The 14,678-nt window shown below is 35.3% G+C and overlaps 1 protein-coding gene across 4 annotated transcripts in view; it reads left to right on the top strand.

Annotated features, from left to right (window-relative positions):
- LRRC4C (leucine rich repeat containing 4C) overlaps positions 1 to 14,678 on the top strand; it is a 1,364,302-nt gene that overhangs the window by 512,738 nt on the left and 836,886 nt on the right. For all 4 annotated transcript variants that reach the window (XM_030829357.1, XM_030829356.1, XM_030829355.1 and 1 more), the window contains one exon: positions 5,463 to 5,547. The gene's annotated coding sequence lies outside the window, so the exon portion shown is untranslated. The remainder of the gene's footprint in view (positions 1 to 5,462; positions 5,548 to 14,678) is intronic.

The following is a 14,678-nucleotide window of genomic DNA, read 5'->3' as shown; positions in this document are numbered from 1 at the left end:
AATCATAAGACAATTATTCCATGTTCTTCCATCTAGTTTTTGTACATAGACATATGTATCATCACAGAATAATTGTTATTTTAGAATTTCCTTTTTTTATTCACTATTATATCATAAATATTTCTATAACATTTTATAATTATATAATACTATTTTAATATCTGGATAATATTTTCTCTATTTGTCCCAGCCCTGTGTGGCCACTCACTTACTTACCTTCCGTAGATCTCCGGAATGTTATCAGTTCTAGATGGTGTCTAAAATGATGCATTTGCAAGATAGAACCATTACATTGTAGCATTTTCTAGTTTGAGAAGAGCTTGAAATTTGCACAATTAAATAACTTCCTTCATTTAAGGATGAAGACACAGACATCAAGGGAGTTGTGGGAACTTGAGCAGTGTTCTGAGAAGAATGGTAGAGTGTCAGATGAAAGTTTTTCAGCTATGACCTGGACCAATCACTTCACTACCTTGTGCCTTAGTGTGGTCAAGTCTGAATCACCTAGGTCATATTGTTAGAAATGTCATGTTTATCTATTTAAGAAGAGGCAGTAGGTGGTTAAAACTAATGAATGACATTTTCAAACACATTTATACAACACAGAATCAAAATAAGCCACATAATGTGTTTTCCATAATATGGGACACATAGTATGTGTTCAATACATACATTTACTGCCATTGTCATTGTTATTCTTGTTGTTGTTGTTTGTACAATGTCTCTACTTGGTGTAGTATAGGCAGATTTTATAGCTGTTCCTCAGTATATTATCAAGCACAGTGAATTATCCATAGGTTTTCCTCACCCCTCGCTTGGATCTTTTCTCAGTGACAGTACAGAATCATTGTGGTGCACTCATCCAAATGGAGAAAGGTCAGAGGGAGATTACGTTTTCTTTCCTGCCAGAATAGCTGTTTATCAGGAGGAAAGGAACTGTCAGAACTGGAGGAAGACATGCGGCTGTTCATTCATTTTAGCCCCTTTCTGCCAATGCAGGATAACTACTGAAAGAACATTCTCAAGTGATGCTTTTTAAATGACTTCAAGCAGTAGTTCTTCCAATTAGATTGATGTTTGTCATAACTATTTTATTGGCTCTTGATAATCACAGAGAGAATTACTGCTATGACGCTCCAACATTACGATGAATCAGTTCACAGAAGAAATTACAAAGAAGAGCAGGCTGGGTGCAGGAGCTCACACTTGTAATTCCAGCACTTTGGGAGGCCAAGGCGGAAGGATCACTTGAACACATGAGTTCAAGACAAGCCTGGGAAACATGGGAGACCCTGTCTCTACAAACAAACAAACAACAACAACAACAAAAAGCTGGGCACGGGGCCATGTGCCTCTGTCCCAGCTACTTGGCAGGCTGAGGTGGGAGAATTGCCGGACCACAGGAGTTTGAGGCTGCAGTGGGCCATGATTACGCCACTTCACTCCAGCTGGGGTGAGACTCCGTCTCAAAAAAGACAACAGCAACCACCCTACGTGCGCGCGCGCACACACACACACACACACACACACTCAAGAAGAGTGAATTATTGGAGAGACTGAGTACTTTACAACTGAAGAGTTATGCAATAAAGTGATGGTGTTTTAAGAGTACCCTAGTATTAGTTACTCTGTATTTTTTTTTTAATTTCAGCTTTTATTATATTAGACATGGAGGTGCATGTGCAGATTTATTACAAGGGAATCTTGTGTGATGCTGAGGTTTTGGGTAGGGATCCCATCACCCAGGTAATTAGCATAGTACCTGATAGGTAGTTTTTCAGCCCACATATCCCACCCTCTCTCCCCGCTCTAGTAGTCGGCAGCATCCGTTGTTCTGTTTTTGGTTCTATGTGCTCAATGTTTAGCTCACACTTATAAGCGAGAACATTCTGCATTTGGTTTTCTGTTCCTGTGTTAATTCCCTTAGGATTATGGCCTCAAACTGCATCCATGCTGCTGCAAAGGACATGATTTTATTCTACTTTTATGGTTGCATGATACTTCACATTTATATGTACCACATTTTCTGTATCCAGTCTACCATTAGATATATATGTACCACATTTTCTTTATCTAATCTGCCATTGATGGAAACCTGGGTTGATTCCATGTCTTTGCTATTGCAAATAGCACAGCAATGAACATACAGCTGCTGACAATGTTAGACAGTTACTTTGTTTTTAATTCGTCATGAGTCTTCCAGATGCTCCCCAAACTTTCTCAGTTAGGAGTGATTTCCTTCTTGGAACTCTGCTGTATGGACTCCAGAATATATAATTCTAATTTCAAATTAGAACTTGTTTTTGTGTTACAAAGCTGTCTAGGTTGGCATCCCAATTTTACCATTACTGGTTTTGTGTCCTTATGCAAATTATTTCATCATTCTATGCCTGTTTTTATATTTTTAAATAGACATGATTATAATTGCAACTACACAGCTCTGAGAATTAAATAAAACAATACATGATGTTATCAGTTAATGTAGTGTCTGATGTACAGTAAGTGCTTGAAAGTGTTAGATACTGGCTGGGCACAGTGGCTCACGCCTGTAATCCAAGCACTTTGGGAGGCAGAGGCGAGTGGATCATGAGGTCAGGAGATCGAGACCATCCTGGCTAACATGGTGAAACCTCGTCTCTACTAAAAACACAAAAAATTAGCCAGGTGTGGTGGCGGGCACCTGTAGTCCCAGGTGCTAGGGAGGCTGAGGCAGGAGAATGGCATGAACCCAGGAGGTGGAGCTTGCAGTGAGCCGAGATCACGCCACTGCACTCCAGCCTGGGCAACAGAGTGAGACTCCGTCTCAACAACAACAAAAAAAGTGTTAGGTACTATTGTTGCCATTATTAATTTTATTATTAGCGTATGACATATTTCTCAGGCCCTGTAAATCAGGCAAACATAAATTATCTATTTTTAGATGTTAGTAAAACTTATTATGGTGAAAAATAACCTATTTTACAATTCAAAAGACCCAACTTTAATATTGGGTCCACCACAAATTAATTATAATATCTGGAAATCATTGGAGCTCAGCTACATTGCAATATACATTCTTTCTCAGGACTGAGTTAAGGTTCAAACTATGTTATATATATAATAATTTTGCATTTTTTAAGTAGTTATATATATAACTATATATATATTTTTTAAGTATGTTATATATATAATAATTTTGCATTTTTTAAGTAGTTTTTAGTATTCCGATCACATTTTTGCTGATAGTCCCATTTTATTTACTCAGCTCCCTTTTAAGATTGGGAATATGTTATTACTCTAGTTTATATCTGAGGACCTGAGACTCAGACTGAAGTTACATCACTAAATACAGTGAAACAGGAAGTAGAACCTAGATTTTCTTAAATCAAGAGAATAAACTCATTTATTCTGTGACTTTCTAGTTATTTGAAAACGTCACCCACCCAATACAATTTTCTGCTCCAATAGACTAATTTCTCTTGGGAATACATTCTAAAAATATGTGTCATTAGGCAATTCCATTCTTGTAAGAATGTCATATTGTTTACACATATTCAAACCTTTATTGTATACCCTACTATACACCTAGGCTATGTGGTAAGGCCCATTGCTCCTAGGCTACAAACCTGTACAGCATGTTACTGTACTGAAATATTATAGGAAGTTATAACACAATGCTAAGCATTTGTGTAAAAATACCTAAACACAGAAAGGGTACAGTGAAAATATGACATTATAATCTTATGAGACCACTGTCATATAAGTGGTCTGTTGTTAACTGAAACATCCACGTGCAGTGTATGACTATATTAAGCAGACATGGCTCTGTTTTGTCAGAACAGACACGGAAGAAAAACAATAATAAAGACACAAGATTTTCCTCTGCATCTCACAGCTGAGGAAGCTGTAAAGGGACTGAATTTTGAACCCAATAACATTAATAAATTATCTAGCAATCTACTTAGAATGACTTCACTTCTTTAATCAACAAAATATTTAAGCCTCTACGACATACCTGTTTTGAATATATTTTATTATTCAGGGAAACAAGGAGTACAGCAGTGAAAAAAAATCTAATGGAAATCCCCACCCTCATGGGGTTTTCTTGCTTAATGGGAGGAGAACAACAATTTTAAAAAGTCTGTTTGTCAAAGATGTTGTATGCTAGATGGTAATAAGTGCTCTGAACCAAAATTAAGGAGGGAAAGAATAGGGTCAACATGTAAGTCGTGTGTTAGTCTTTTTGAATAAGAAAATGGTAGGATGTTGTTCTTACCTGAGAAGAAATGGCAGGAAGAGAACATTGGTGGCGGCAGGGAGCTCCCTTTGGGATGTTCTAAATATCAATAGCTTATTAGCCTCTAAATGTGTAGATCAAGTGGAGAGTTGGCTGGGCTAAAATATAAATCCGTCAATTGCAGGTGTGTAAATAGTATTTCAGTTATAAACCTGGATTAGACCTTGATGGGAGTTAGTCTGATAGGAAATAGGAGATAGTCAAGAGATAAGCCATTATTATTACAAACAATTAGAAGGAAACCTCAGAGGAGACTAAGAAAGTTTGACCCGTTGCGGGAGGGAAACTGGAGAGAACGGTGCTCTGGAAGCCAAGTGAAGAAAAAAAAAGTGTTTTAATTGGAAAGAAATGTTAAATTATTATAGCATAAACTATAGCAGTACCAAGTAGTCTAATTTACTCCAGGATAGAGTAAAGAGCAATTGAAAGTAATGTATGAATGTCTATTATTTGCACAAGGCAGGTGGTGATTAAAGAAAGTAAACACACGAGTGCACACACACGCACATGCAGATAAAATATTTTCCCTGCCTTCAGAGTGCAAAGGAAGGGACATAGAATTAGGAACACTGGCTATAAATCTCATAAAATATGACAAACAATGGTCTGTGGGATTACGGATGAGGTAGAGATTAATTTTGATTGGCTGCTTCAGAGGGAAAAGGTCATATTTGAGCTGGGTATTAAAGAATGGCTATGAGTTTGTGGATGAGAAATAGGAATCGACAAAAGAATAATGACATTTCAAGTGAATAAGATAGAAGGAAAAATGGTATAGAGGCATGAAAAGGCACAGTATGTTTAAACAAGGAATAAACTCATTTGACAAAAATAGACCTTGCAAAGGAAACAGGGATAAACAACACCAGATATGCCTTTTTACCTTTGTTAAAAATCTTACTCAACAGTCGAATAGAAAGACAAATTTGATAAAGTGAGACTTTTCTCAGAACCAAATATTGTGATTAATATCATTTTGCAAAAAGCCTTTTATATTCTGGGAAAAGCCTCAAGCATGACATATTATAAAATGAATATACACTTGGATAAACTTACTGTAGAGAAATATAAATTATTCCCTGTAGGTTATTCCATTAGGTCGGTTTTAATTTCGAATAACTTTGCTTGGGCTATTTTCTAACTTTCTTAAATGTAATGCCATGTTTTAATTTTATCTCTTTTCTAGAAATGGTTCTCTTTACTGTGAGGCTGCAAGGTCACCCAATGAGAGAGGGGCCAAATAAGCTGGAACATCATCTAATACACTGAATGTAAGTGAGTGCAACAATAATAGCTTTAAACAAAAGTAGAAAGAAATGTTGTTTCATATATGACTTATACTGCCTTGGAATAGTCCATGTTTGTAAATTAATATGGTCAATTGCTGGATACATGGCATGGGCCAGGCTCTTACTGGTGAGTGTGGGGTTGCTGCACACCCCTGTGTCAGGGCTCCATTTCTCCTTGAGGCACACAAATTACAGTTTTGCCAGGAGTCAGTTTGTCTCTTGTAACTGCTCTACTTCTAGTAAAACATTGAAAGCCTGCTTTCTAACTGCAGTTGCATGTATTTTCACTTATTCTACTTTCTGACTCCTACTGAACTCATAATTTACCCATCCTTTATCTTTCTCTATCAACCTGGTCCATCAGACACTACACTTAGCTTTATTTGCCACGCGGAATCCAAAGTCAGTCACTGAGTTCTCTCCAGTCCTCTAGCTCTCTATGAAATCTATCCCCTGGCATATTTTTATTATCAGTCGACCAGTTAATATTTATTTGTATAATTGATTATTGGATGTACCTTTCACTAGATCAAATATTCCATGCAGGCAAGAATCATGTCTGTTTGCTCATACCTCTTGGATATTCCACACGACCATGCTGTCTGACCGCATCTAGTCCTGAACAGGATGTGACCACTTAAAATGTTCCAGCTCTTTCAGCATTTTTCAAAATCTCTGTTCTCCATGGGCTCAAACCTTGCCCTGACTTCCTTAGTTTCAAATGAATTAGCCTCCTCGTTTAAAAAAAGATGAGGCTATTTGATGCCATACTCTATTTTCCAAAATAATCCCTCATATTAAATTTTAATTATAACACTTTCATTCCTTTACCAATTTTACTGAATCAGCTATTCATCTCTAAATTTGCATTTCTCCATTTCCCTGGTTCCTTCCACACAGACTAAAAGCAAACATGTTTCTCTAATCCTGGAAACATATAACCAACTAAAATCCAAGCAAAACTATTCCCCATCATTTCACTCTTTTCCTGGGTTCTTCCCCACATTAGCCCCTCTTTACCCATTTAAACTTCTTGAAACAACTCTCAATATTCTTTCTCAATGCATGGTAAATTCCATAGAAGAAGGATCTATTTTTATTTCATTGTGCAGTGTATTTCCAGTATCTAACACAGCATCTAAAATGATAGGAGCTCAATAATTAAATAAATAAATTTCAGTTCCCATCTCTCTTCCCACTCTACCTGAGTGTTACAATTTTGCTCCAAGCTCTGCTTAAATTACTCTCACCAAGATAACCAACCGTAATAACTCCCTCCTCTCTTTTTCAATTTATAGCAATGCTTCAAATTCTCTTTTATATCCCATATCGTAATCTATCCTTATTACTTTAACTGTGTATATGTCTCATCACTTCTTCAGAGTCTCAGCCCCTTGAGGTCAGGACAATTAACTTGGTTATGTCTTTTGCTTCCCTAATTCTTAGCTAGGAACTTATTTTTCAACTTTTTACTAATGACTTTAATTAATAGATTTAAGTATTGAAGGATCGATCCTCTGATATTACTCGGACAACTTTAGCACTACCTTTGATAAAATGTGTTGTCCCTGAAATAAAAATGTAAAAACTGGAATAGAATATCCTGTTATAAACCATTTCAAAATCAGTGGAGGAAGAATTCTAAAACTTTATACCAAATGAATCATGACATTTATATACAGGCTTCATAATTATATATAATCAATCAAAAAATAATTATAAGTATCTATGCATATGTATGCTACACACACACACACACACACACACACACGCACACCCCTTTACCCTTGGCTACTTTAGTGCATTATGATCAAACTTATTCATTAAATGCCTGCAGTATATATCAATTGGGGCTCTATGATAAACAAATACATGCATGCAACCTTAGACATATACCACACAAATAAGCCAAGTAAAATATAACCCCCTATAAGCTAACATTCTCACAAAAGAGACAACATAAAATCTGAGTTAAATCGTAAGACTCTGCTTATTAAATATACATAAGTAATAAGAACACACGCATGCACACATGTCTAAAAAATTGGTTGTAACTATATAAATGAATAGCCATTTATTAAATTATTTCTAAGAAAATAAAAGCCTTTTTCTACTGTCTTTAAATTCCCAGTAAATGCACACAATAGAAGGAAGAAAACCCTAAGCAGCTGTTTTAGGAGTTTGAACAGAGGTTTAATAGTTATTCCACATTTCCCTTCCCTCTGTCTTCATTTTCTGCAAACCCAAAATTGGGTTCTTGTTTGTTTGCTGTTTGATTCTTTTCTTCCACTAACTCATACGGATCAACGGATCGACTTGAGTGTATTTGCCCCAGGTCTGATTTTCTAAAACTCCTCTGGGACACTGTTTCTTATAATTACCTACAGCTGCATTTACTAAAACCCACAGATTAAAGTTTTCCTGCTAACACCTTGCTCAGGCCTTTGGGAGATCTTATAGTCCGTGGAAAGGGATCAGGAAAATCCAAACTGATTGGTGGCTTGAGGGCCAAATAATTTATTGTTTAATTAACTTTTCTGTTTTCCCATTAGTTGTGACTTCATATAAACATAAATAATTTATGAAATGTTTGGGGGATTTAATTTGTTTTGTCCCCCAGTAAAAAGTCTTGAATGTAACCCATTTTCAGACTTGGATGTAAATGCTATTGCTTGTATGATGTTCACTCATATGGATCACTGTTTATCGTAGGGGCATTTGTAAAATCAAAATAATTCGCAAAGTGTAATATTTTAAAAATCTAGACACAGCAACAATTCAGGGAGAGCCATAAAGGCTTATAGAGAATCACTTTAAGATGGGAGGTCTCTCAGTCTCTAATTTGGTAAGTTGAATGATTATGTGGTTTATAGTCTTTGCCTTCTCTGTAACTATTTGGCATACACGTTGGGTCAAGCCTTGAAACCATGTCTGAATGTGATGTATCAGAGACACTAATTCAGAAGGACCCTGAATTCTATTATATTAATTCTATTTAGTTGTTCAATTAGCTCTCTTTTGTTTGCCTTTTCATGCTGTCCTCTTTCCTGTAAGTTGACCTGTAAAGGCTAGAACAATACGCTCCAGTCCCCACTTTGGCCATTAGGAAGTCCCAGCAGTGGATAATAAGAAAGAAGAAGTGAAATCAGGGTCTCTACTCTCCAGGTTTCTTTGTGTGTTCATCTCAGACTGGCTGGATTCCTCAGCCAAAGGTTTGGTATTTTTCTTGGCTACCTTCTAGCCATGAAACATGCAGATACTGTTTACCTCAACAGCTTCCTCCCCTACGACCTTCTGGACTAGAAGTGGTAACAACTCTTTTTCTCCTATTAGCCCCGGGTCCTGCATTCTCATTTATGGCTCCCTAAGCCGTGGTTATATATTTGTAAGAAACTTTCACTGAATTATCTTGAGTGTGCCAGCTATTTCCTATCAGAAATCTGATAGAATTCTCATTGCTATTCCTAAATTAGCTTCATATTGATTATAATTTTGCAAAGTTATGGCTAGTAGAGCTGAATATTAAATTAAATATAACTAGGATAATAGACATGAATTACATGTCAATAGAGGAAAGGTCTTGGAAAAATAAGAAAAAATATTGCATTAGAAACGTTTGCTCTTTTCTTTCGTATGTTTACTTTGGACACTGAATTACATTTAAGAATTGAATAACTAGAAGGTGGTGCTATTTCTGCTGAACTTCCTCCCTTTTTACCATGGACGGACAGCACTGAAGTTATAATGAATTCACCAGGACACCCAAACTACATTTTTCCCCATTTAATTTTTTGTGTTTACAAATGTTAGAGTTTAGTTGACTGATATGGCCAATAGTTGCACTATTTTGTTTTTATTTATTTATTTTTATTCGTATACATTTAAGGGGTACAAGTGCAATTTTGTTACATGACTATATTGCATAGTGGTGAGGGCTGGTCTTTTAATGGATCTAGCACCTGAGTAAGTTAAACTCTTTTAGACCCTGATAAACTTTTAAAGAAGTATGGGATTAATGGGGCATGGTTGGCCATATTTGCCAAAAAGGAAGGCTGGCTGTATTGGTATTGTTGGCATCCAGTAGGTCAAATAATTATTTTAATAATTTGCTTTAAGTTTTGCAACTTTAAAGAGGAAGTGTCTAATACCAATAGAATTGGACTTCTTCCATTTGTGAAGAATTCAAAACAGAAACATGTTTTCTTATTTAATTATACAAATTAGTCTCTGAACACTTTTTAATATTGGTATTAGAGGAAAGAGGCAGTTCTTGATATTAGATTTAACCTTGTAGAATGGTATACAATTATGCACCAAAATGTTTCCACAGCGTTTTAGTGTTTTAAATTTGCTTGCTGATTTGAATTTATAAACAGACTTACTATGAAGTATTTGGGAAATTAAGAAAAAATTGTATAACGCTAGCATAGAACAATTATAATTTTAGTTAACTTACCCAAATTTTCTTATATAGTTTTAATTTTAATTCACATATGGTATTTTTATTCATAGGTCAAAGATTTTTCCAAATTTATATGTAGTTTTATAATAATCAAAATTATTAAATGATTTTAGTAATTTAATAATTAAATTTAGCATCTGTACAGAATGCCAAAGCAAACATGCAATTTAGTGAAACTATGACTGGACATTGGCCTTCTTTTTTTTTGGGGGGGGGGAGGGCTTAACAACAATATTTATTGGGTAACTTTTTTTTTTATTATTATACTTTAAGTTTTAGGGTACATGTGCACAATGTGCTGGTTTGTTACATATGTATCCATGTGCCATGCTGGTGTGCTGCACTCATTAACTCATCATTTAGCATTAGGTATATCTCCTAATGCTGTCCCTCCCCCCTCACCCCACCCCACAACAGGCCCTGGTGTGTGATGTTCCTCTTCCTGTGTCCATGTGTTCTCATTGTTCAATTCCCACCTATGAGTGAGAACATGTGGTGTTTGGTTTTTTGTCCTTGCGATAGTTTACTGAGAATGATGGTTTCCAGTTTTATCCATGTCCCTACAAAGGACACGAACTCATCATTTTTTATGGCTGCATAGTATTCCATGGTGTATATTTGCCACGTTTTCTTAATCCAGTCTATCGTTGTTGGACATTTGGGTTGGTTGCAAGTCTTTGCTATTGTGAACAGTGACGCAATAAACATACGTGTGCATGTGTCTTTATAGCAGCATGATTTATAGTCCTTTGGTTATATACCCAGTAATGGGATGGCTGGGTCAAATGGTATTTCTTGTTCTAGATCCCTGAGGAATTGCCACACTGACATCCACAATGGTTGAACTAGTTTACAGTCCCACCAACAGTGTAAAAGTATTCCTATTTCTCCACATCCTCTCCAGCACCTGTTGTTTCCTGACTTTTTAATGATGGCCATTCTAACTGGTGTGAGATGGTATCTCATTGTGGTTTTGATTTGCATTTCTCTGATGGCCAGTGATGATGAGCATTTTTTCATGTGTTTTTTGGCTGCATAAATGTCTTCTTTTGAGAAATGTCTGTTCATGTCCTTCGCCCACTTTTTGATGGGGTTGTTTTTTTTTTTTCTTGTAAATTTGTTTGAGTTCATTGTAGATTCTGGATATTAACCCTTTGTCAGATGAGTAGGTTGCGAAAATTTTCTCCCATTGTGTAGGTTGCCTGTTCACTCTGATGGTAGTTTCTTTTGCTGTGCAGAAGCTCTTTAGTTTAATGAGATCCCATTTGTCAATTTTGGCTTTTGTTGCCATTGCTTTTGGTGTTTTACACATGAAGTCCTTGCCCATGCCTATGTCCTGAATGGTATTGCCTAGGTTTTCTTCTAGGGTTTTTATGGTTTTAGGTCTAACATGTAAGTGTTTAATCCATCTTGAATTACTTTTTGTATAAGGTGTAAGGCAGGGATCCAGTTTCAGCTTTCTACATATGGCTAGCCAGTTTTCCCAGCACCATTTATTAAATAGGGAATCCTTTCCCCATTGCTTGTTTTTTTCAGGTTTGTCAAAGATCAGATAGTTGTAGATATGCAGCATTATTTCTGAGGGCTCTGTTCTGATCCATTGATCTATGTCTCTGTTGTGGTACCAGTACCATGCTGTTTTGGTTACTGTAGCCTTGTAGTATAGTTTGAAGTCAGGTTTATTGAATATTTACTCTGCGGCCAGAAGCCTTCTTAAAGGTACTTAAGTACATTTATGCAGCCAAAAAACACATGAAAAAATACTTAAGAAGGCCTTCTTCTTAAGTACCTTTAAGAAGGCTTCTGGCCGCAGAGTAAATATTCAATAAATGTTAGCTATTATTACTTAATGAAAGAGATAACAGAGTTTTAAAAATATAGATTACCTTCACTGTTGCCATTTTAAAATATTCAACTACTCCCATATTGTAAATTAGCAACTTTCATCAATTCTAAGATGCATAATTATGTTTTCAAAATTTTCCAACTCCATCTCATGATGTGCCTCAATTAAATGCAATAATGTTTAATTTTCAATACGTTTTTATTTTGTGTGATACATTAAAAAACCAGGAAGTCCATGACATCTTAATATTTATTTCATAAATATATATTTATAAATATATATTTATAAACACATATGGCAAGGGATTCTGAGAGAAATGTTAGGTTAGACCATACTACTTTCATATCATCATCTGGAAGTCCTTCTTATTTCTCACCATGAAAATTGCTACAAAACACCATAAGATTTAGATAAGTGAAATGGTAAGAAAGAAGTTAATTTCACTACTTGAGTTATAGGGATTTTTAAAAAACAATATATTTGTAACTAATATTTCCCTTTTAAACTTCTAAATAATGTTTTAGGTCATACATGTTATGGATCTACTTAAAAAAACTTTACATTGATTCATTAGGAAAAATTACTAAAAGTAAGTGAAAAATGTTTTTCCCCTCTGACACAACATCTTTTTAAAAATGAATATGTAGTAGTGTGATACACATACCTCTCCTCAGTAATTCAGCAGAAACTAGGCTCTGTGTGAAACACCTAAGTGAACTATAATATGTCAAAAGCATGCCTTTAAGTACTTCCTACTTATAGGCAAAAACACAATTTAGTTGTAATAATAGAATTTATATTTTAATCAATATGTCCTTTGCTATTAATCAATTTTTAACTGCCTGAAGAGGCTTTCATAACATGTTAGGAAAATCAACCATCTATAGAGTAACTCCAAAGAGAAAAGGGCTAGAATCCTTTCATTTCCAATTTGTTATGTACAAAATTGACTTATATAATTTGCACATTTATTTTTCCTAGAAACACATAGCTATTCTTTATGTACTCAAGGTGTCTTTCTTGGCAACTCAGAAAGAATCTGTAGGTTTTATTGGTAGCACAAACTTTATAAAAATTAATAGATGCATATTTTGTTATCTTTAGTAAGGACTAGATGTTTGATAATATTCTTTTTTATTTATTTATTTTTTTTTTTTGAGTCACAGTCTTTCTCTATTGCTCAGGCTGGAGTCCAATGGCATGATCTTGGCTCATTGCAGCCTCCGCCTCTCGGGTTCAAGCGATTCTCCTGCTTCAGCCTCCTGAGTAGCTGAGACAGCAGCGCACCACCACACCTGGCTAATTTTTGTATGTTTAGTACAGACCGGGTTTCACCATGTTGGCCAGGCTGGTCTCGAACTCCTGACCTCGTGATCTGCCTGCCTTGGCCTCCCAAAGTGCTGGGGTTACAGGTGTGAGCCACCGTGCCCGACTGATAATATTCTTTAATAATCAGTGCCTGCTGCATTACAGACATAAGCTAGATTTTACCTTTACCCAAATTTGCTTATTTTATTGATTAGCTTTATGTTTTACAATAGCGTACTCATTTTGGAAATATCAGGAAATAAATATAAGTCCCCTAATTATCTGAATACTCATGATCCTCCCCTGACAAACATAACCATCCTTAACACTGATGCACATATGTTTACATAGTTTATCTATGCCTATATCTGAGGTTTTTATTTAACATTTTATTGAAAGTATTTTTCTTGTTAAATAAGTATATGTGTAACATTTTTTTTAACTTTTAAGGTTTGCATGGTATTTCTGTGTAGACTTTTATCTTGACTTATTTAATGAATAGTATTAAAAGTACCCTGGAACTTAAAGTATAATAAAAAAAGTATACTGTAACCAAATTTATATGGTTAAAAACAGCGGTAGATGAATATGCCTATCATTCATTGTGAATACTCTTTTCTATTTTAGTAGATTCATTAACCAAATTAAAATATTAGAGTAACAGGAATACATTTCAGTGTCTTACGTCCTTGCCAAGTTGAGAAAGTTTTTATCAAGCATTGTAAGAGAGTGCTTCAGTATTTTCAAAAAACATTTGCCAATCTGATAGATGACAATGCTCTTTCATCATTATTTAGATTTTTCTTTTTTCATCATTAATGAGCACTAATCATTTTCAAACATTTATTGTCTGAATTTATTTCATTTTTCATTCGTTGTCCATTTTTGTCCTTAGCTGCATCATGTCTACTGAGCACAAATTAGAGAGGAGGACATCATGTACAACACGGAACACGGAGGTCACAGGGTAGAAGGAAAGAAGGCAGCCTCCCTAGTAAGCATTGCTGCCTGCTGGAAAGTAATCTCTTCCTCTGGAGACTTGTGATGAATTTGGCATTTGTACTGAAGGCCAAAGCAAACATGCAATTTAGTGAAGCTCAAGTCTGACTAGTTCTTAGCATTTCTGCTGATTAAACAACAACAAAAAACCCTTAGATTTGGACTTAAAAAAAAAAAAAACACCTTTTAGTAAGTGTTATTAGAACTGTTAACAGTAAAGCTTAGGATGTTTCTACATTTAAATAAGCACTCAAAGGAAAGCAGAAACAACAATTTTGACCATATACCATGTTTTAGAAAGGAACTAAAGAATTACCAATATTATCTTTTGTCAATAGACTTGTATATTTTGTTTTAGAATTCATTTCATCCATTTTTATCCTCTCAGTGCCTAAAATAATGCCTGGCACACAGTAGAATTCCAGTAAATATGAAATCATCTCCAATTTACAGACAATAAAGTAAGTGATAAGAGAGATAAGTAATTTTTACCATGGG

Source organism: Nomascus leucogenys, chromosome 15, assembly GCF_006542625.1.
Source record: "Nomascus leucogenys isolate Asia chromosome 15, Asia_NLE_v1, whole genome shotgun sequence".
NCBI classification, from domain to species: Eukaryota; Metazoa; Chordata; class Mammalia; order Primates; family Hylobatidae; genus Nomascus; species Nomascus leucogenys.
This window is presented reverse-complemented; position numbering and strand designations above follow the sequence as displayed.